This window comes from Bos mutus, chromosome 13, assembly GCF_027580195.1.
Source record: "Bos mutus isolate GX-2022 chromosome 13, NWIPB_WYAK_1.1, whole genome shotgun sequence".
NCBI classification, from domain to species: Eukaryota; Metazoa; Chordata; class Mammalia; order Artiodactyla; family Bovidae; genus Bos; species Bos mutus.
The window spans coordinates 61,859,254-61,881,199 of NC_091629.1; the positions used below are offsets into that span (position 1 = coordinate 61,859,254).

Below are 21,946 nucleotides of genomic sequence, written 5' to 3' on the forward strand. Positions count from 1 at the left end.
TAAATACTGATGATATAATATACTGGATGAACACACCAAATGACCGACACACTAGGATTACAGCTAAAAACAAAGGCACAGAAAAATGCATGACAGGAAATATGTTAATATGTATATTTCTTTTGTTTTGGTGATGTAATTAGAGTTGTTTTCCCTTCCATTTTAGATATTTTCCAAATTATCTAGAATGTGGGTTCCATGTTAATAAGCTATGCAAATGTATATAAAAATAAGACAAAGTCTTTGGAAAAATACAGGTAAATATTTTTTGTACACTTCAAAAACTGCCATGTTTCTAAGTATGATGCCAAAGACAAAGACATTAAGGTAGAGACTGATGAAATTTTTCCAGTGAAAATTTTAAATGTTTTTAAAGTAGAAAACTAGGTAAAATAAAAGGGCATGACTTCTACTTCCAGCCAAGACAGAATAACAGAGGCCAGATTTTCCCTCCTTCCTGAAACAATCAAGACACAGACAAAATACATGAAATAATATTTCAAAACAGTGAACCTCAAGTCACAAAGACCGACTTTTGAGAGAGAGAAAACATTTGTTTTCTGTTACAGGAAAGGAGAACGTTGACGGAAACATCCAGAGTAATGAGGAAAAGAGCTGGAGAGAGAAGGAAAGAAAGGAATGAAGAGCGTCCTTATCAGGTGTTCACTTGTGCACCTATAAGCACATACCATGGAGGAAACCACCTGAGGCCAGGAAAGATCCACAGTGCCGAACACTCACGGAAGAACAGGCATATCACCTGCTCTTACCAGTCAGACTGGAAAATCTCTGAAATCATGGGACACTGGGTAGAGTATGAAGAAGAATCCTGCTTTAGTAAGGGGGAATAATTGACCCTATACTAAGCATTTCTTTGGTTTTACAAAACATATCTTAAAGAGAGACTGAAAAGGATCAAACTATTTCCAAGTGTCCTAGCTGTGTATTAAGAGCAAAGCTCAAAAATATTTATAGAAAGACAAAAATATCCATCATCCAACAAAGTAAAATTCAGCTGACATGAATTTTGACAGCTGACAAAGAATTATCAAAGAGGTAGGAAAATGCAAGTGACAGTGAAAAAAATAATAACTGATCCTGATCTGACATAGATGTTAGAAATAGCAGACAAGGACATTAAGTGTATAACCTGTATTTCATATGTTCAAAAATTTAAGTATGAACAGGAAAGATATAAAAATGATCCAAATAAAGTTTCCAGAGATGTAAATTACAATACATAAAATTAAAAAGTACACTGGATAGGATTATCAGCATATTAGACGTGTTGGAAGAAAAATACTGGAAAACTTGGAGGGATAGAAATTGAGACTGTCCAAAATGAAACTCAGGAAGAAAGGAGTGAAAAGAAAAAAACAAAACAAACCAGATCATCAGGACAGATCATCATTTGTGCTCTAGGACAATTTTAAGCCACCTAAAAGATCCAGTAACTGGAGAAGAAAGACATGCAAAATCAAAAAAATTATTTTTTAAGAAATAGTGGCAGAAACTTCCAAATTTGAATAAAGCTATAAACATATCTGAAAAGCTAAAAAAAAAAAAAACCAAACCCTAAAGCACAAGAAACATGAAAACTACACCAATGCATATCATGACCAAACTGTCCAAAACTACTGAAAAAAGGAAAAATTTAAAGTGAGGTGATGCAACTGAGAAGACAAGTGGAGCAGCATGTTTAAAGTACTGAAAGAAAAAAAAAATCTGTAATCTAGAATTCTATGTTCATAGAACCTATCTTTCAAAAATAGGAGAGAAACAAAGTCATTTTTGTTCATATAGAAGCCAAAGGAATTCATTATGAGCCCACCTACAAGGAATGTAAAATGATGTCTTTTAAGCAGAAGGAACAGGATACCTGATTAGAATATAGATCTATACACAGAAAGGAATATTTCAATACTAGAAACAGGAACTTCATGGTAAGCATATAAGGTTTTTGTCTTGATACTCAAATTTCTTTGAAATATAACCCTTTAGATGACAGAGGTGACACCACTACAGATATCACTGCTATTTAAAAATACCTGGCAATACATTTGATAATTTAAATAAAATGAATAATTATTCTGAAAGACACAAGCTACCAAAGCTCATTCAAAAAGTGAGCCCTGTATTTTCAAAGAAATCGAAGTTTTAGTTCAAAATCACCCATCAAAGAACTGTAGGTCCAGAAAGTTTCTTTGGAGAATTCTAACAAATATTTAAGGAAGAAATAATACCAATTATAAGCAAATTCTTTTGGAAAACTGAAAAGGAGGGAATTGTAACTACCTAATTCAATGAGCCAGCATTATCCAGACACCAAAATCAGACAAAAAACATGAGAAGGAAAGAAACCTCCAGATCAAAATCTCTCCTTAACACAGATGCAAAAATTTTAAGATGTTAGCAAATCAAATCCAACAATATGACACACCTTGACCATGTAAGGTTATCCTGGGAATGCACACTTGTTTAATATTCAGAATCAATGTAATTCACTGTATTTGTGAAGTGAAAAAAGGAAAACTGTATGATCATATCAATAGATGCAGAAAACACATGTGACAAAATCCAACATCCATTAAAAAATGATCATTTAGAAAAATAAGAATAGAAGGAAACTTCGTCAACTTGGTAAAAGGATATCTGTGAAAAATCTACAGCTAGTATCATGCCAAACAGAAAAGAACTGGATGCTTTCCCTCTAAATTTACAAACAAGAGGAGGATATCTACTATTACAACGTTGATTCAATATTGCATTGGAAGTTCCAGCCAGTGCAATAAAGTGAAAATGAATAAAATGCATCCATACTGAAAAACAAGACATAAAACAGTCTTTATTTGCAGATGGAATGATTGTCTATGTAGAAAATTCAATGGAATCTATAAAAATAACTGAGTTCAACAAGCTTAAAGAATACAAGACCAATATACAAAAATCAATTACATTTCATATACAAATAACAATCAGAAACTGAAACAATAAATCAGAAAATAAAATTTAAAATACTATTTGTAATGACATCACAAATATGAAATAACTGAGGGTAAATCTAACAAAAAGATGTAAAATACTGAAAACTACAAAACAATGATAAGAGAAATTTTTAAAGACCTAAGTGAATGGAGAGATATATACCATGTTCATAGGTCAGAAGATTCAATATTGTTAAAATGGTAATTCTCTGCAAACAGGTGTTATAGATTTAATATAAGCTTAATAAAACTACCAACAGACATTTTGCAGAAATTCACATGGAAATGCAAAGAACTTAGGATAGCCAAAATCATTTTTAAAAATAAGACAAAAGTGGAAGGAAAATACTACTCTAATTTCAAGATTATTATAAAGCCAAAAGTATGAAGACAGTTTAAAGATAAATTCATGTTAATGTTATGGTAAAACCAATACAATATTGTATAGTAATTAGCCTCCAATTAAAATAAATAAATTTATATTAAAAAAACAAATAGATCAATGGAACAGAATACAGAGCTCAGAAATAAACCCACACATATATGGCTGACTGATTTTTCATGAAGGTGCAGAGGGAAATCAACACAGGAAAAAGCGTCACTTTAACAAATGGTACTTGGACTACTGGACATCCATATGCAAAAAATGACAACAACACTGTGAGACATACCTCACACCACATATAAATCCAAAGTGCATCACATATCTGAATGTAAAACCTAAAACTACAAAACTTCTAAAGCACTCTGGTTTTTTATCAAGCAAAGATATCTTATATGGGACATCTAAAGCACAATCCACAGAGTAGCTAACTAATAAGTAGACTCCAAAATTAAAGACTTCTGCTCTTTAAAAAAAAAGAGAAGGAAAAAACAAGTCACAGAGTGGGAGAAAAATGATTGTAAATAATACATATAGAAAGACCTTATATCCAGAATAAAGTACTCTCAAAGCTTAATAATAAGAAAACAAACATGCAATTTAAAAGACAAGCAAAAGATCTAAACAAATATTTCACCAAAAAAAAAAAAGATGTGGCTTGCAAATAAGGACATAAAAAGATGCTCAACATCATTAGTTATTAAAGAAATGTAAATTAAAACCACAAAGAGATATAATCACAAACCTATTAGAATGGCTAAAAAATTTCTCAAGACTATACCAAGTGCTGACAAGAATGAGGAGGAAGTGGAAGTCTTATACCCTGCTGGTGGTAATGTAAAACGGTACAATTACTTAGAAGAAAGTCAGGCATTTTCTTCATAAGATAAAGATACACCTACCATATGATTCAGCCAATCCCTTCCTACTTATTCAAGAGAAAAAAAGATCACGTTCACAAAGAATGTTCACAGCAGCTTTATTTATAGTAGCCCCAAACCAGAAGCAATCCAAATGTTCAACAACAGGTGAGAGTTTAAACAAACTGTGATACACCCATTCAATGTAACATTCCTTGGCAATGTAAAAGGATAAATTACTGATCTGCACTACAGTACGGATGAATCTGCAAAAACATTATGCTGTATGAAAGAAGACAGATAAAAGAAGGTATATATTTTATGACCTGAGTTTTATAAACTTTTAGAAAATGCATATTATAGTGACAAAAAGCTGATTAATAGTTGCCTGAGCGCAAGGAGACAAGGAGGGTTGGAATGAAGTACCTACTTGGGCATGAGGAACATATATCCACCCATTAGGATGAACAACATATTCATTATCTTGATTGTGGTGACAGTGTCACAGGCATTACTTACATACAGCAAACTGCATCAAATTGCACTTTAAATATGTGAAATTTTTGTATGCCAGTTACATCTTAAAATAGCTGTCAAAAATTAAGGCAAATTTATTGGGAAAAATCAGAAAACTCACAACAGATATATAGTTATACAGTTATTCATTTAACAGTCTTTGAGGTATGACTATGCAAGGACATGGTAGACAGGGTCCTTGTGCTTGGATCTGGTATAAATAATGAGAAACCTCTCCATAAAACATAAAACTAGCAGACTCCAGAAACATGAAAGAGGACAAACTAGTAATCATCAGAATGTTCAGCCTTATAATTAAATAAATGCAAATTTCAAAAATAAAATTTCTTTGCCTACAAATTGGCAAAAACAAACAAAATGCATGCTTGGAAAAAGTCTGCAGAGATGTACATGCAAACTGGTAGGTATTTTTACAAGATGCACCCTAAGCCTTACAGTTCTGCACTCCTTTTGATCCAGACTGTCCTTACCCTTCAGAAAATCATGATAAATGTGCAGAGCTACATACTACCATCTTCACTATCATCATCCACGTTACCTTTTTAAAATTCTTCAGGGTACCATTTAATATACACACAAAATATAAAGTCCCTAAGTAAATGAGGATCTATCTGTCTATCTATCTTTATAATGAAACTATTATAAAGACTGTTTCTTAAGATATTTAAAATTATGAAAAATGCTTACTACACATTTTTGTATGAGAGGGGTTGGTTATGGAGTGGTATGGTTCAATTATTTCCCTGAATATTCACATAAGGGAAACTACCAAACAGTAAAAGTGGCTACCTCTGAGTGAGGAATTAAACTGCTATTTAACTTTCCCTTTCTTTTTAGTTTTGGCTGAGCTGGGTCTTCACTGCAGGACGTGGGCTCTCTAGCTGCAGTGCCCAGGTTTCCCTAGTTGCAGTGCATGGGCTCGGTAGCTGCCTCATGTGAGCCTAGGTGCCCTGCAGCATGTGGGATCTTAGTTGTCTGACCAGGGATTGAACCTGTGTCCCTGGCACTGGAAAGTGGATTATTAACCACTAGACCATCAGGGCAGTCCTTTAACTTTCCTTATGCTTATGGATATATTACTAAGTTTCCCCAATGAAAAAATACTGTCTCTGAAATTGAAAAAAAAAAGCAGAACAAAAAGTTTTATTTTAATTGCTCTGGAATGCTATATTAGATAAGGATTGCCATTAAAATACTTTCCCCCCAATATCATGGTATTTAAAATAGGTAATTCACTAAAATGGAGTCTGTTATCTTCTGCCACATAAGACATGATAGTATTTAATTCTATTGTAATTATGAAAAATGAAAAAATTGTGTCATAAATACACCTAATGCTTATTTTAAAAAGCACCTGAATAATCACAATATTGTATCCTCTGATTGGGTTGGAAATAAAAGGTCATTATATAAATGTTCTAGAGGAAAAGATACATTAAAAAGTCACATAAGTTCTTTCAGCATTTTTCAAATATTACACAAGCAAAACCAAGGCCATCTTGACTCAGGGTACCATGATACAGCACTAGCAGCCACTGTGTCCTTCATAGTCCAGAGAATCTCTGATCATTATAACCTGGCTTTTCTTACTTGCATGCTGAAAAGTACATTAAGTAGAAAAATTTATCAGAAAGAAACAAAAATTAAAGAACGCAATGAATTAACGCCATCGATTACAGCAAGACAAAATGTTTTATAAATCACTCATATGGTTACTTTTCATTTTAGTTAATATGTCATTTTTAAACTGAGTTGATTAAAAATGAAAATTAGGTGAATTGGTTATATGGGAAGTGACAGCTCAATGGTGCTAGAAATGGAAATCTTCCATTTATTCCTGGTTGAGGAAACCTAAGGTACATCATGCCTTCTCTTTGCTATACTGCCTTGACAAGGTTCCTAAAAATACATTTAGAAAGAATCTTACATGAAAAAATCTTATATGAAAAAACTTTGCTCCATGTTCCATAAGCTTATTACCGTTAACCCAGAGTGGGAGTATGTATTTAAAAGTGTGTTCTTGTGTGTGTATTTGGGCACCACTCAGAGCTGCAATGTCGAGTTACTCTAGATTATTAAGGGAACTTAATATTATCTGATTAATTTTATGGAGTTATTTCCAGGGGAACTATTTCCTACAGAATAAACATTGCTATTCAGATAGATGCCATAACATAACGAATTTGGTCAGAACATAAAGCATGAAAAAATTGAACAAGGTGAAAAGTCTTTGGGTGTATAGCCATTGGTTACTTGTAACAGGCTCTTCTTTATATATTAAGATAACACTACTAACCTACCACTGACTAGGCAGCTGTTCTTCTCCCAGGCCTTCCTCCAGTTTTGATTTTACAGTGATCTTGTGGCTCTGGATTTTAAAGCACTGCACAGTGATTGGCCCACAGATTTTAGGTTTGAGGCTAGAGCTAGAGTTGGTGAATTTACAGAAAACACCTTCCCCTCTTCTACACTGAGCGCTTACTACATGCTAGACCTACAAAGTGATACACACACACACACACACACACACGCACACACACACCCCTCTATCCTCAGGAGAGAATCAGCACTGTCAAAATCTTTCAAGTAAAAAACTGAGGCCCAAAGAAATTAAGTAACTGCTCAAGGTCATTAGGATGAGCCAGAACTGATTCTCCAGGTGTGTCTGGTTCTTAAACTCATATACACACTCCTATTTTACTGCGTTCAGTCTTCCTTCCCCACCATCTTGCCTCCACTTTTCTCTCTCGTGAACGCCTGTACAAGTGTGTACCAAGTCAATGGAAATAGAGAAAGTTTGTTGCTGGAAATCAGAATTAAAGGAAAATCAGTGAAATAAAGAATGGGAACCAAGGAAATGAAAAAAAGTGAGTGAGATAAGCTGGGAAAGGAGTGAACTTGGGAAATGAAAGAACTCAGCGGGAAATGATAGTCATCTTGAAATATCTGAAAGTCATCTTGAAACATCTGAAGAGAAGTGACATGGAAGAAGGATGAGAGGAATGCTATGTAACCTGAGTGCACAGTCCAACCAGGAAGGGAGACCAGTTACAAGGAAACCAATGTCATGTGAACACAAGGCAGCACTTTCCGTGACCACTTATGCTCCACTAGGAAACCACTCCGTAACGTGCTGTATGAAACACTGAACTCTGTTACTGGAAACGCTGAAGGAGAAGCTGGCTCGAAGCTGTTTACCCAGCCCTAACTGTCATCACAGACTTTAGGAATATGGCAGCAAAGGACTCAGAGAGGCTGTATAACCCTAGACATTATCTAAGTGAAAAGGCTGCCTTTTTTTTTTTTCACTGAATTAAGGAAAGGGTCATGACCCAGCGGAGGAAGTGGAAGGAACAGCCCGAAAAAACCTGTGAAGTATTCAGTGCTGCACTTGTCCTTTTACGGACATGGGTATTGTTTCAAAATGTTTAATGCATTTGAGGATGAATTTTCCTACCCTGTTTAATTTCATGGGCACATGAAATTTCACCATATACTTCACTATTTTAAAAAACTTTTCAAATCGACTTTACTGAGGTATAATTTACATACAGCAGACATATATATCTGTGTAGCAATCAGTCTTTTTTCTGCAATTTATAATGTTCTGATATACTAGGGGCTGGCTGGCTGGACAGAGTGCCCCTTCTGTTCTTGTTTTGTCGCTAAGGTGGGTATGACTCTGTAACCAGCCAGGCTCCTCTGTCCATGGGATTTCCCAGGCAAAGAACGGGTTGCCATTTCCTTCTCCAGGGGATCTTCCTGACCCAGGGATCAAACCCACATCTCCTGCATTGGCAGGTGGATTCTTTACCACTGAGTCACCAGGGAAGCATGCCACTTCCAGGGCTAGATAATCCTAGACAAACCCTGGGGAGCACACCTTTCAATGCCAAGTCCATATCCCCAACCTCCTCCTTTATGGAACTTCACACGTGAGTCAACATTTTCCCAGGCTTCAGCCACCCCAGGACCAGGCGTTGGACAGCTAGGACTATCATGTAGCCTGAAACCACTGAAACTGTTCAAACTAGGCAATCTAAAATGATCTCTTGCTCTACCTTGCCTTTCCCAGGGAGACCACGATAAAGGCATCAGGCCATGCTTGCCCATCCCTCTTCCCTGTTGACCAGCCCTGGAACCTCCCATGTGGCCCTGAATGCCTGGCACACCCCCTCTCTTGGGAACTGTAAGTAATAACTTCTTCTTTCAAAGGCAGTTGGCTCTGTCTGTAACCCTACCATACCCGATGAAAACAAAATCCCAGATATGTTACAAGAAATATAGACATGAACATCAAAAGTCCCCTCATTATCTGAAAGAGTCCCCTTGTGCTCTTTTATGGTCAATCCCCACCTCTCCTTCCTGGCCCCAGGCAACTACTGACACTTTTTGTTACCATGAATTAGCTTTGCCTGTTCTAGAATTTTGTATCATTTCATATAAATCAAACAGTATGTTATCATTTTATTATGTAGATCAGTAGATCATTTCTTTCTGTTGCTGAATGGATTCCATCCTATGACCAGAATGCAATTTGTCCATCCATTCACCCATGGCTGAGCATCTGAGCTGTGATCAGTTTTTGGCTCTCATGAATAAAATTGCTATAAATATTTGTGTCCAAGTCTTTGTGTAAATAAACATGTTCATATCTCTAGGGTGAAACTGCCTAGCATGAAACTGCTGAGTGGTATAACTACAAGCAACTGCCTGTTTTTTAAAGCAGCTGTACTATATTTCATTGATTTAAAAAAAATAACCTTTTTAAAGCATTGATAGAATTCAAGTTTCTTAAGATTTTTATATAAATAAGAGGACCCAGTATCTTAAAGCTCAATTTTATCAAAATAATATAATCTTGAAGTGAAGTTGCTCAGTCGTGTCCAACTGTGACCCCATGGACTGTAGCCCACCGGGTTCTTCTGTCCATGGGAGTTCCAAGGCAGAATACTGGAGTGGGTTGCTATTTCCTTCTCCAGGGGATTTTCCCATCCCAGGGATCGAAACCTGGGTCTCCGGCATTGCAGGCAGACACTTTACTGTCTGAGCCACCAGTACCCAAATTCTGACTTATTTGCTCAGTTATAACCAAATGCTTATTCCTATCTCAATCTGTCTTACTTACGGAACAAATAATTTTAAGAAACAAATGTTATAAAATTCTCAAACTGGTGGAAAAGAATTAGAACAGGTGAAAGAAAATCTACAGCATAAATTCTGACCCACTTTGAAAATTAACTGCTTATATTAATATTTCATTAATATCTTTGACAATCGTCTTCCGCCCAAATGGTTGCACACTGCTATCAAGTTCAATAAAACAGTGCCTCTTTAAATTCAAATATTTCTGAATGTCAGCCAGTAAATGCTTTACAGAGTCATCCTGGGGGACTAGTTTGTTTAAGACCCTCTGAGGCAACTTTTCTACCGAGAATTGGGGAAAGTCTGGCAGTCACCCAATTTCCCCTGATTTTAGATCTGTTGCTTCGGTGATCTTACCAGATACTTACTGCAGTTTCCCAACAAAAACCCTAAAAGACAAGACTGACCTTTAGTTTTCAGGACCCCATTCTAGTCCCATCTCAGCTGTGCAATGCACTCAAAAGTTGTAGAAGGATCCACGAACAGAGTAGGGAGATGTATACTTTTAACCAAAATGTCTCACCATGTGACTCTGAACAAGTCACTGAATCTTTTTGTCTGTTTCAGTTTCCTTATGTTAGAAAGGGAGAGCTAATATTACTTAACCCATTTGGCTGATGAAAGGATTAAACTAGAATACTATGTGTTGACAATACTTGGTTAAAAAAGAACTATTTAAAAAACAAGGTATTACTTATGGTAGTCGAGGTCTGCAGGATTCTTCCAAAAGGAAAAAAAAAAAAAAAGGTTACTATTATCTCTGGCATTTCCAAGAAAAACAAAGGAATATACTAGAACAGACTTTGAAATACAAGTCATATTATTTTCCATGGTAAGATCTAATCATTTACCCTCTTAAAGTGGGAGCACACATTGATATCTGTGCTCTTTCACATGTGCGCCACACGTGACCAGACCAGGCAGGTTACAGTATTTAGGAGGGCATTCTTCTACCTTAATAAAAACATACCAGGAAAGTATGTTCTAGCCTTAGATCTTTTTTTTCTCCCTTCAACAGATTTTCTATAAAATTACTTCAACTCCTGAGATCTAACCACACCTATAAATTTGTATTTCTAGTTTCCAAATTCCACGGTGAAATGTTCTCAGCTTACTATTATACACAGCTCCACTTGGCTACCTGCAAACTAAAGGCAGTTCCTGTTTCCAAAACTAAATTTTTTAAAATTCATTGAGGTGTAATTAAATGACGAACAAAATTGTATGTGCTGAATGTGTACAATGCGATGACACAGGCAGACTTTGTGAAATGGTTACCATAGTCAGGTAATTGGCCATCACCTCACAAAGTTACTTTTTTCACCCCTCTGTGGTAAGAATACTTAAGTTGTGGTAAGAACACTTAAGGTTTACTCTCCTGGCAGATTTCAAGAACACAACACAGTATTACTAGCTGCAGTCACCATGCTGTACATTAGATCCCCAGGATTTATTCATCTTATCTTCCCCAGAAATAAGCACTTTGAATTCTTAGAGCTGACTGTTCCGGTATTTATACCTCTATTCTGTCAATAACATGCTTATAATCTTACTTCTTGACTGTTCAGTGTTACGCAGTATCTACTGGTGCCCCACCGTGAAAGATGAAGATTTATCTCTATTTCTATCCTCAATCAATAACATGCTTGCTCAATAATTTTCCTGAGCATGGAATTCCAACTTGAAATTTCCACTGTCTTCTGGTTTCCAATGTTGCTGTTAAGAAACCTGAAGCTATTTGTGATCCTTTATATGCAATCTTTTTTTTTTTTTTCTCTCTATGGAAACAAAGTTTAGAAATTTCACAGTGAAGTGTCTTAGTCTACTTTCAACCATTTGCCAAGTGGCTGGTGGGCCTTTTCAATCTGGAAACTTTAGATCCTGGGATATTTTCTTCAATTATTTTTCTGAGACTTCCTAATATATTTTTCTCTGTTCTTTTCCCCTTGAACTCTTCTTATTCAGATGTTTACCCTCCCTGGACTGTTAAACCTCTTTTCCCTTTTTTACATGTTTTACTTCTTTTATTTTTGCTCTTTCTGGAAAAATCCCTTAACTTTATCTTTTAGTGTTTTAATTGAGTTCCACTGGACATCTTCACCCAGTAGTCTGTGAAGGGTCTTTTTCATGCAGATCTAATGATCATCATGTTTTCCCCAGGTTTCAAGTCCATCAGTGGCTTCTTGTTTTCCACGAGATACAGCCAGACCTCTTCAGTCCAGCACGAAGATTTCACACACTAGCCTGTGTGGCTGTCACCACTACATTTGTTAAGAGCTGCATCTCAACAGTCACGTTATAGGCCGGCTCTTAGTCGCCTCCACAATTCTTCATGGAATCGCCTTCTTGCCCCAGCCTTGCTACATAATTCCTACTCACTTCCTCCGCAATGTCTACCTGGCCAATTCAAGACATTTCTGTTGATCTGTCCATTATCCTCCAACACACTTTGACTGGCTCTCTTAGGAAGTAGCATCTGTTTAACTCTGTCCATATTCCCTTTAAATTTGCAAGTTTTATGACATCAGGGACAAAAATTCCATATTTATCTTTGTATTTCCAGAACCTAGAAGTGACTGGCTTGTAATAAGGTTTAACAAATGATTATTGGATAAATATATGTCAAGAATCCTGTAAAAATAAGACTGCTAAAAATTATTTAACAATACTTGCATGGTCCCATCAAGTACTTTTCATACCACTTGAATCTTTTATTTTCAACAGATGGGCTTCTAAAATTCGGAGTTATTTTTAAAATATTTTTAATATTTTGAAATGTGAAGTAATATCTTATTAATTTTGCCACTACTATACTTTTCCATAACTTAGAGTGACAGATAAATTATTAGGTTAATTTTTTCAGTAATACATTTCCTTCGATCTCTACAGATTGCCTGGCCGTGTTTTTAGAAGGACTTGACCCACTCCTAAAATGACTTAAAAATTATATTATGCAAAGGTAAAGAATATCCTAGTGTCTTCAGTTTCTCTAGTAGCAGGCTTCGGATGTTTCATATATGTCAACATTTTTAAGTGTCATTAACTGCTAAAAACAACAATTTCCAAATAAATAAACCTAGAAAACAATAATTCCCAAAAATATCTATAAAAGCAGTAATTTGACGTTGCTACTTTCCTGTTAAAAGGCCTCAGTGCATTTTAGTTAAATCTAAAACGACCCAAGTTTTAGGCAAGTTTTAACAAACAGGCATTCTTCCATTCCTTATTCATTCAAATGTAAATGATAAAGGTGTAAGAAAAACAGTTGCCTCTTTCTACATCAAACAGAGCATCTTTGGAATTTCCAGCCTGGATTCTCAATGCTAAAAGAATGGATTGTTCAGGCCTGTGAGGTTACCATCATGATGAAGATGAAAGCATTTCAAAAGAGAACTGTACCGTTTGGTAACAAATGACATACTGCATCAAATAAAAAGGCTGTCACTTACACACACTGTGAGATCGGTCAGTATTTTGCTTCCTTCCATCAGCCTGGTGGTAGTATTACTCTCCATTTGGGATTTAATTTATTACTTTGAAATGATCATTTTCACCACTCTTATCTACCTTCAGTGACAATCATCTCTAGGTTTAGAGAAAACAGATCTACTTTGAAGACTTTGGAGATCATTTTTGGATTCTCAGGTTCTTTTTTGGCTTCCAAGCACCAAAGAGTTTTGGTGGCATCACCACAGACCAACTGGTGTACTTTCAACAACTACTGGGCTGGCCAAAATCACTTGGGTATCCCCATGTTAACAGAAAAACCTGAAAGAACTCTTTGGCCAACTCAGTGTTTCTACCACCTGCCTGTATTGGGGAATTCTAACTTCCCCACAGCACTGCCAGGATGGCCCCTTCCTCTCTTAGCCCTGTCCCATCTCTAGCTCTTTTCTTCTCTACGGTCCACACTGAATTAAAATCCCATCAATTACCTTTATAAAGACTGCTCAATTAAAAAAGCAACCAAACCCACTGCTCTGCTGTTTCCTGCTAACTTCATCTATGTTCTGTAGTTTTTCATGTTTTTTTGTGTGTGAACTACTACTTCATAAATGATTCTGATGATTTTTCTTCCTTTTCACAAAGTGTATCAGACTCTTTGTAACCCCATGTACCCCACGTACTGCAGCCTGCTCCTCTGTCTATGGAATTCTCCAGGCAAGAATACTGGAGTGGGTAGCCATTTCCTTCTCCAGGGGATCTTCCCGACCCAGGGATCAATCGAACCTGGGTCTCCCACATTGCAGGCAGATTCTTCAGTGTCTAAGCCACCAGGGAAGCCTCTCCTCTTCTAAAATAATTTTTTCACCATTTCCCTGGAGCACCCCAGTCGCAGGTTTACCTCTGCAGCATTACCTAATTTTTTTAATTTCCTGTCACAGATGGCTATGGTCTGTCACTTAGGTTTTCAAAAATGATTATCTTCAACGTGGAAAAAGCAAAACCAAAGTGAACAAAAGCCTGACTCTTGTCCTGTCACCCCAACTTCCCTACTTGGAGGCAACAATTCTTAGCACCAAGGGAATCCTTCTAGTAACAGTCTGTATGTAGACAAGCCAACATGTGTAGAAACAGGCTGTATCACCCATTCTCCCCTCCCCAAACTGAGCAGATTACACCCGCTACTCTCTTGCTTAATATGTTTTCAGCTCTCCATGTCAATACTCATGGATCCCCTTCATTCTCTGCAAAGATTGTATAGTACCTCACTGCAAAGAACCACAGTTTATTAACCAGCCACCTGCCAATTGACAAAGAGACTATTCTCAGCCTTCTGCTCTTACACACAAAACTTCGGCATGCATTCATATACTCATAACCCTGCTAGCACGTGTGAGTCCATCTGAACAGTGAAGTCACAGTAAGAAATTTCTGGGCCAATTTAAAATTGTTATGGATATTACCATATTGTCATTCAAGGAACTTGTACTGACTTATCCAATGATGCATGAAAGTGCTTCCAAACTACTATCTGCCATTTTTTAAAAAATGTGAGCCATTTTTAAAGTCTGTATTGAATTTGTTATAATATTGCTTCTATTTTTTTTTTAATGTTATGGTTTTTTGGCCATGAGGCACATGGGCTCTTAGTTTCCTGACAAGAGATAGAACCTGCACCCCCTCGATGGAAGGTGAAGTCTTGGCCACTTGATCACCAGGGAAGTCTTCACTATTTGCCAAATTTGCCGCAAGTTTTCAATCAACTATCCAAAAGCTTCAAAGACTCCAGCATACCTAGATAGTTTTCTTAATTCTAGTTGAATAGACAAATATTTCTCTTTGCTGAAATACACAAACTCTGACAATAAAATGAAAACCAAGTTTCATCTCTCGAGGATCTGGAAGAATGATCATTTACAGGAAGTCCCTGACAGACTAGAGAAGGGAAAACAAGTCCGTGCGTCTGCCCTGCATCACCTACACGAAGTGGGCAGGAGGGCCAGGGAACGTAGCCCATGAGTTGGTGTCAGCCCATTCTTGCTAGGAAAGTGGACAAAGTGATTTCCTAATTGAGAAAGACAAGCCAGATAAAGTTATAGGAGGGAAAGAAATTCTAAACTGGCCTTAAAAAAAAAAAAGTTTCTCTTTTTAAGACATCACAGAATGTACAGGTGTAGTTTAAGAGATAATTTTATAGTGCAAAAAGGGTGGTCCTTTGTCTAAGATGAAATGGGGGTCTTCGATGAGGTGCTACAATTGAGGATCAGGTGAACCCAATTAACCCAATTTTTACTTGTCCTTACTAAGTGGTTTATTTTAGATGCACACAACTCCCTGAATCCTTTAGGGTATGACTAGGAAAAACCATAAACAGGCTCTAAAGGTCGTGACATTAATTTTCTTGTCATTCTCATGCTTTAAATAGGCATCAAAAAACTAAAAAATCTTGTCCTCTGGGAAGGAAGGCAAATCTGAAACTAATTATGGTAGTTATTATTGTAATACTATTAAATTAAATGCTATGACCCCAGCTAAATTTATTTCGGTACCTTTTGTTAATGAATAAACCTTCTCAAACAAGATTACTGCATCCTCTCAGATAACAAAATCATGCGCCAGAGGACTGCTAGGACTAAGTCACCACTCAATAACCTGAATTCCTCACTCACCTAAAGCTGAAGTGAAAAGTTTAGTAAGTGTACATGGAATGCTTTTGCAGAAAATTCTGTATCTGTTACAAAGCTGTATTTAAGGAGGAAAATCCTCAGGTGAGTAGAAGACTGAATCATGAGTCTTATCTGCAATGGGCTGTCTTCAGTTGTCTATTTCACCAACTGAAGGCTTGCTCATAACTATTTCGATGTATTTATAGCTAAAAGAGGGGCTTCCATGATAGCTCAGTTGGTAAAGAATCCGCCTGCAATGCAGGAGACCCTGGTTCAATTCCTGGGTCGGGAAGATCCACTGGAGAAGGGATAGGCTACCCACTCCAGTATTCTCAGGCTTCCCTTGTGGCTCAGCTGGTAAAGAATCCACCTGCAACGTGGGAGACTTGGGTTCAATCCCTGGGTTAGGAAGATCCCCTGGAGAAGGGAAAGGCTACCCACTCCAGTATTCTGGCCTGGAAAATTCCATAGACTGTATAGTCCATGGGGTCGCAGTCAGAGGTGACTGAGCGACTTTCACTTTCACATCTAAAAGTATATAAAGGGGAGTGGGTATCTCAGTAGCTTCTTTTTTCTGCTTAAGTTTCTAAGGCTCAAACTGCTTTCTTTAGATGTTTGGAGGATAAGATGTCAAGAGGCCACAGTGAAGCTTAAGGATTTTCTGGTAGTTGCTTGACCAACACCTGGGCACCAGGTGAAAGAGGAAGCCACCAGACCTGGTACTTAGGAAGTATCTGCTGTGTGTTAGTGACCGGAAATCTGAATGATATCCACGGAGACGCCACTGGGCTTGTTTTTGTTTTTAAAGCAGCTCCTTCCAACCTTTTCTTTTTTTAATTTTTATATGTACTTTTTACTTTTGGCTGTGAAGGCTTTCTCAAGTTGCAGCATGAGGGCTTCTCAACGTGGAGCACTACTGCTCTAGAGCCCACCATTGGGCCTGTTTTAATCCTATAAATGCTGCAAGAGAGGGGAGGGTTGAGGACACTGAATGATGAGTTTGGGTGGGTGGGAAGGGAAAGTCAGGCAACAAGATGAGTTACAAACATCCTCGTGGGACTGACAAGCAGAGGAAAGAGGAATGAGTATAAGCCACACAAGAAAGAAAAAGCAAGTGGGGGGAAAACAGGAACAATGGCAACATTATTTTAGAAGGAGAAATGGCATGGGAGGGAAATAAAAAGCACTTAAATTCCAGGTTCCTTAAGTATCTCAGAAGATACAGAGAATCAGTTAAGAGCCAGTTCTTCCCTTCTCTACTACAGCCAGAAAGACACCTACAGACTCTGTGTGCACTGCCAGTCGTCTAAGCAGTCAATAACCATCAACTGGTTGTTAAATGATCTTCTTGTTGATTAATGGCAACAGCTTATTAAAATTTAAAGTGAGCTAAATGAAGTTAAATATTTTAAGAGCATCTTCTACTTCTCTAAATTTGAAAGTTAGGCTTTGAATAAAGCTTTCACGTTATCTCTATTTGTTTAGAGGTGTTGACTATGAGGCATCACCTCATAGGAAAGATGAGAAACAGAAGAGGGTGGAAAGAAGTAGGGGGGCCTTTGCCTTGCAAGCCTCTCTACAAAGGTTCATTGTACACACAGGAACTCCAAATCAAAGGATCTGATTAGTAGTGTTTTCTAATCCTTTGTTCATGTACTTGACCATGGTCCCAAATTTATTCCTTCACACTTTTTTATTTGCATCTCAAACTGCTTTTTGTGCTCCAAGTGTATAGTGTCACATCAGCGAGTGAAGCAATTTTAAAAAATTATTTACTCATTTTAATTTTTGGTTGTACTGGGTCTTCATTGCTGCACAGGCTTTTTTCTAGTTGCGGAGAGCGGGGCTACTCTCTAGTTGCAGTGCACGGGCTTCTCATTGTGGTGGCTCTTCTTGCTGCGGAGCAAAGCGGGCTCTGGGCACATGGGCTAGTGTAGTTGCAGCATGAGGGCTCAGTAGTTCTGGCTTGTGGGCTCTGGAGTGCAGGCTCAGTAGTTGTGGTGCATGGGCTCAGCTGTTCCATGGCATGTGGAATCTTCCCAGACCAGATATCAAACCTGTGTCCCCTACATTGGCAGGCGGGCTCCTATGCACTGTACCACCAGGGAAGCAATTTTTTAAGCCAGTGTATGATGGTGCCAACTGGCAACCAAGTGTTCATTCTGAAGTTGTGTTCAACTATGTCTGTGCAATGGTTTTATGATTATTTAAATATTTCAATACATTTTGCTCTTGTATTTTAGAAAAATTAGTGGAGCTCAAAAGATTAAAGGTAAATATGAATAATATGATATCAAAAGCATAGGTAACAAAAGTAAAAGTAGACAAATAAACTGTCCTATATAAAAACTGAAGGTTTCTGTGCATCGAAGAAAGCAATCAAACAGAGTCAAAGAACAGCCTACAGCATGGGAGAAAATACTTGCAAATCATTTTTCTGATAAAGGGTTAATATTCAGAATATATAAAGAACTCCTACAACTCAACAACAACAACAAACCAAATGAACTGATTAAAAATGGGAAAAGGAAGTGAACAGAAACTTGCCCAGAGGAGATACATATAGTCAGTCACAAAGTATATGAAAAGATGTTCAATATTACTTATCCATAGAAGAATGCATATCAAAACCATGATCAGGTATCACCTCACATCCATTAAGATGTAGGCTACTATCCCCCCAAATGGAAAATTTTAACTGTCAGCAAGGATGTGGAGGAGTTGGAACCACTGTACATTGTTGATGGGAATAAAAAATGGTACAGCTGCTATAGAAAACAGTGTGGCAGTTCCTCAAAAAACTAAAGACTAGAATTACCATAAGCTTCAGCAATTCCACTTCTGGGCATATATGCGAAAGAAATGAAAGCAAGATCTCAAAGAGATATATGCACGCTCATATTCATAGCAGCACTACTCATAATAGCCAAGAAGCAACCCAAGTTAGCTATCAACAGATGAATGGATAAACAAAATGTAGTATGCACACACAATGGAATATTGTTTAGTCTTAAAAAGGAAGGAAATTCTGACACCTGCTACAGTATGATGAACCTTGAGGACATTAAGCTTAGTGAAATAAGCCAGAGGGGGAGAAAACAGACACATGCTTTGTGATTCTACTTATATGCTATATCTGGAGTAGTCAAATTAATATAAGCAGGAAGTATAATGGTGGTTGCCAGGAGTTGTGGGGAGGGAAAGACAGGGATTTATTGTTTAACTGGTTTATGGTTTCAGTTTTGCAAAATGAGAAAGTTCTAGAGATTGGTTGCACAGCTATATGAATATAATTAACACTACTGAGCTGCACACTTAAAGATGGGAAAGATGATAAGTTTTATGTTATGCTTTTTTTCACAATTTTTAAAAAGTGAATGTGATTATATTAGTGACAAGGAGCGTAAGCCTTGTGACCTATATAAATTTATGCAAAGATGGCAAACATTCAGGACATTTTAAGTGGGCAAATCTTTAACCTATATTGGAAGCACAGTGGACTTTGCTGCTGCTGCTACTAAGTTGCTTCAGTCGTGTCCGACTCTGTGCGACCCCACAGACGGAAGCCCACCAGGCTCCCCCGTCCGTGGGATTCTCCAGGCAAGAACACTGGAGTGGGTTCCATTTCCTTCTCCAATGCATGAAAGTGAAAAGTGAAAGTGAAGTTGCTCAGTCGTGTCCGACTCTTAGCGATCCCATGGACTGCAGCCTACTAGGCTCCTCCATCCATGGGATTTTCCAGGCAAGAGTACTGGAGTGGGGTGCCATTGCTTTCTCCAACAGTGGACTTTAGTGAGGCATATATGTCTTCCATTGTAAAGAAAAATAATAAAATTAAAGAATATTTGTAAAAGATATAATATTTATATTACACATACATCTATGTGAAAAGGCATGATGTATTAAGGAACTGCATTTTTTTTTTTTTTACTTGTTCTCTGGTGACAGAATCTTCTTATACAGCATTATGTATTTCAGTGTGTTTTTTTTGAGGAACATATTTTATACAGAGGTAAATACTGCCCATAAATAGGAATTACCAGCTTAGGGCTTCTCAGGCCATAAGCCTGTCAACATAGCCACTCTCAAGAATGAACCCAGTCTTACTTCCATTTCCCCAAAACATGTTATCACCCCATTTTCTCTGGTGCAGTTTGAGAGGCAGGGGTTTCTAGACAATCTCTGTTCATTAGGCTACTTTAGTGTCAGCAGCTGACAAAAGACCCAGTGTTAACAGGGAAAAGTGCTTCACTAAATAACATCTCAGCCCCAGGTTGGCTCAGGCAGAGTGAGCGCTGCCCATACCCCCGTTAATCCACTGTCCCCACTAGCCACACCTCTCTCCTCCTCAGGCTCTGGCACTATCAAAATTAAGTTTCAGGAATGAAGTTAACCCAAGTGGTTGCAGATTAAAATAACCATAGGCATCTCAGAGATTAGCCACAAATCCCTCCATTAGCTCTGAAACAAAAGCAGCAAGGCCATTTATTCTTCGGTCGCCCAAGACCTGGGGCTATATTCACAGCCTAGACAGTGAGACAGCAGACATGTGTGGGTGAGGTCAGGGCAAGTGGGAGGAGGTGCTCTGGGCCACGTAGGGCCTTGTGGGGCTTCTGCTGGGAACATTCAGTTACGCACTAAGGAGCTAAAACACTGGCAAAGACTGTACACCTACAGATTACAGCCTCCAAACAATCATAAGGCATGAAATCCCAAACTGAAATCCAACTAATGGGGTCTTTTCTCATTTTGATATGCAGTCTTAAACACTGACATTACAAGATCAATGGGTTGCTGCTATCAATTCACTAAGCATTCCGCTTCCCTATAAATGACTCGCAGGGGGTTAATTTTAGGCGCACCAAGTAAAAGCACATAAAAATAAAGGAAAAAACCCAGAGGATAAGATACTGCTAAGGGTGGCTGCCTCTGGAAAGAGAACTGGGAGGCACATTTGAGAGAGACTGACTTCCACTGTGTACTCTTTTGTAAACCTTCTGAATATTTTACCCTGTGGATGGACTACTTAAAATAACATTATCAATGACAACAACAACAAGAGTGAAGTAGATCTGGAGAGGCAGGTGGTCTTCAGTAAACACTGGCAGGGAAAGACGTGCAGGAAATAATCTTAAGTGAAGCAAATTGTGGAACAGTGCGCATACTCTGATGCCATCTGTCTTTAAAAAAAAAAAGAGTTGTACTCCCAAGAGAAACATCAAATTGTCAACAGTGGTCACCTTTAGGACTTGGGGTGGTGAAAAGTCCTTTTTTTCTTTGTACATTTTTGGTGTGTGTTTATACACACACCAACATATACATAAACACAGGGCCTATGCATACACACACACACACACACACACACACATGTAAACTGTGTGACCATCTATTTTACATTATAAACAAAACTGTTCCAGAAGAGAGAAAAAATTAAGACAGATGCCACTTTTAAACATGTTTCTGTTCAAGAAGGATAAACAGGTATTTTGATTTTCAAATGGTAATTAACAAACTAAATGGCAGTCTTTTCTCACTTTGTATTTTCCTCATTTCAAAATTACCGTGATGGTTACACTTAATTAGAAATTTTCTGTCAAAATCAAACGCACAAGGTTCATCATTCAACCATCTAATGTCTATCAATAAATACTAATTAGTAGGTTGTGCCTAAATCAATAAGGGGGCCATTAATTTCTTAAAGTTCTTATTTCAATGCATTTTCTAAACCCAAAATAATTTCAGCTTAAGCAACAGACATTGGTTGAGAACGGATTTTTAAATATAGTACAAAACTTAAAAAAATGTAAAAAAAAAAAAGAATCCAAAGAAGCAATCTTCTCTGACTTCCCCTGATGAGTTTAGGTCTTCTTAGTTTATGAGTCCATTACACAATTTAATTCTTTCCCAACACCGATGGTACTTACATTA

General features: G+C 37.5%; 1 protein-coding gene across 18 annotated transcripts in view; it reads right to left on the reverse strand.

Moving 5' to 3' along the window:
* The window catches only part of ZNF438 (zinc finger protein 438), a 198,962-nt gene that overhangs the window by 34,547 nt on the left and 142,469 nt on the right, over window positions 1–21,946 (reverse strand). The window lies entirely within an intron of this gene.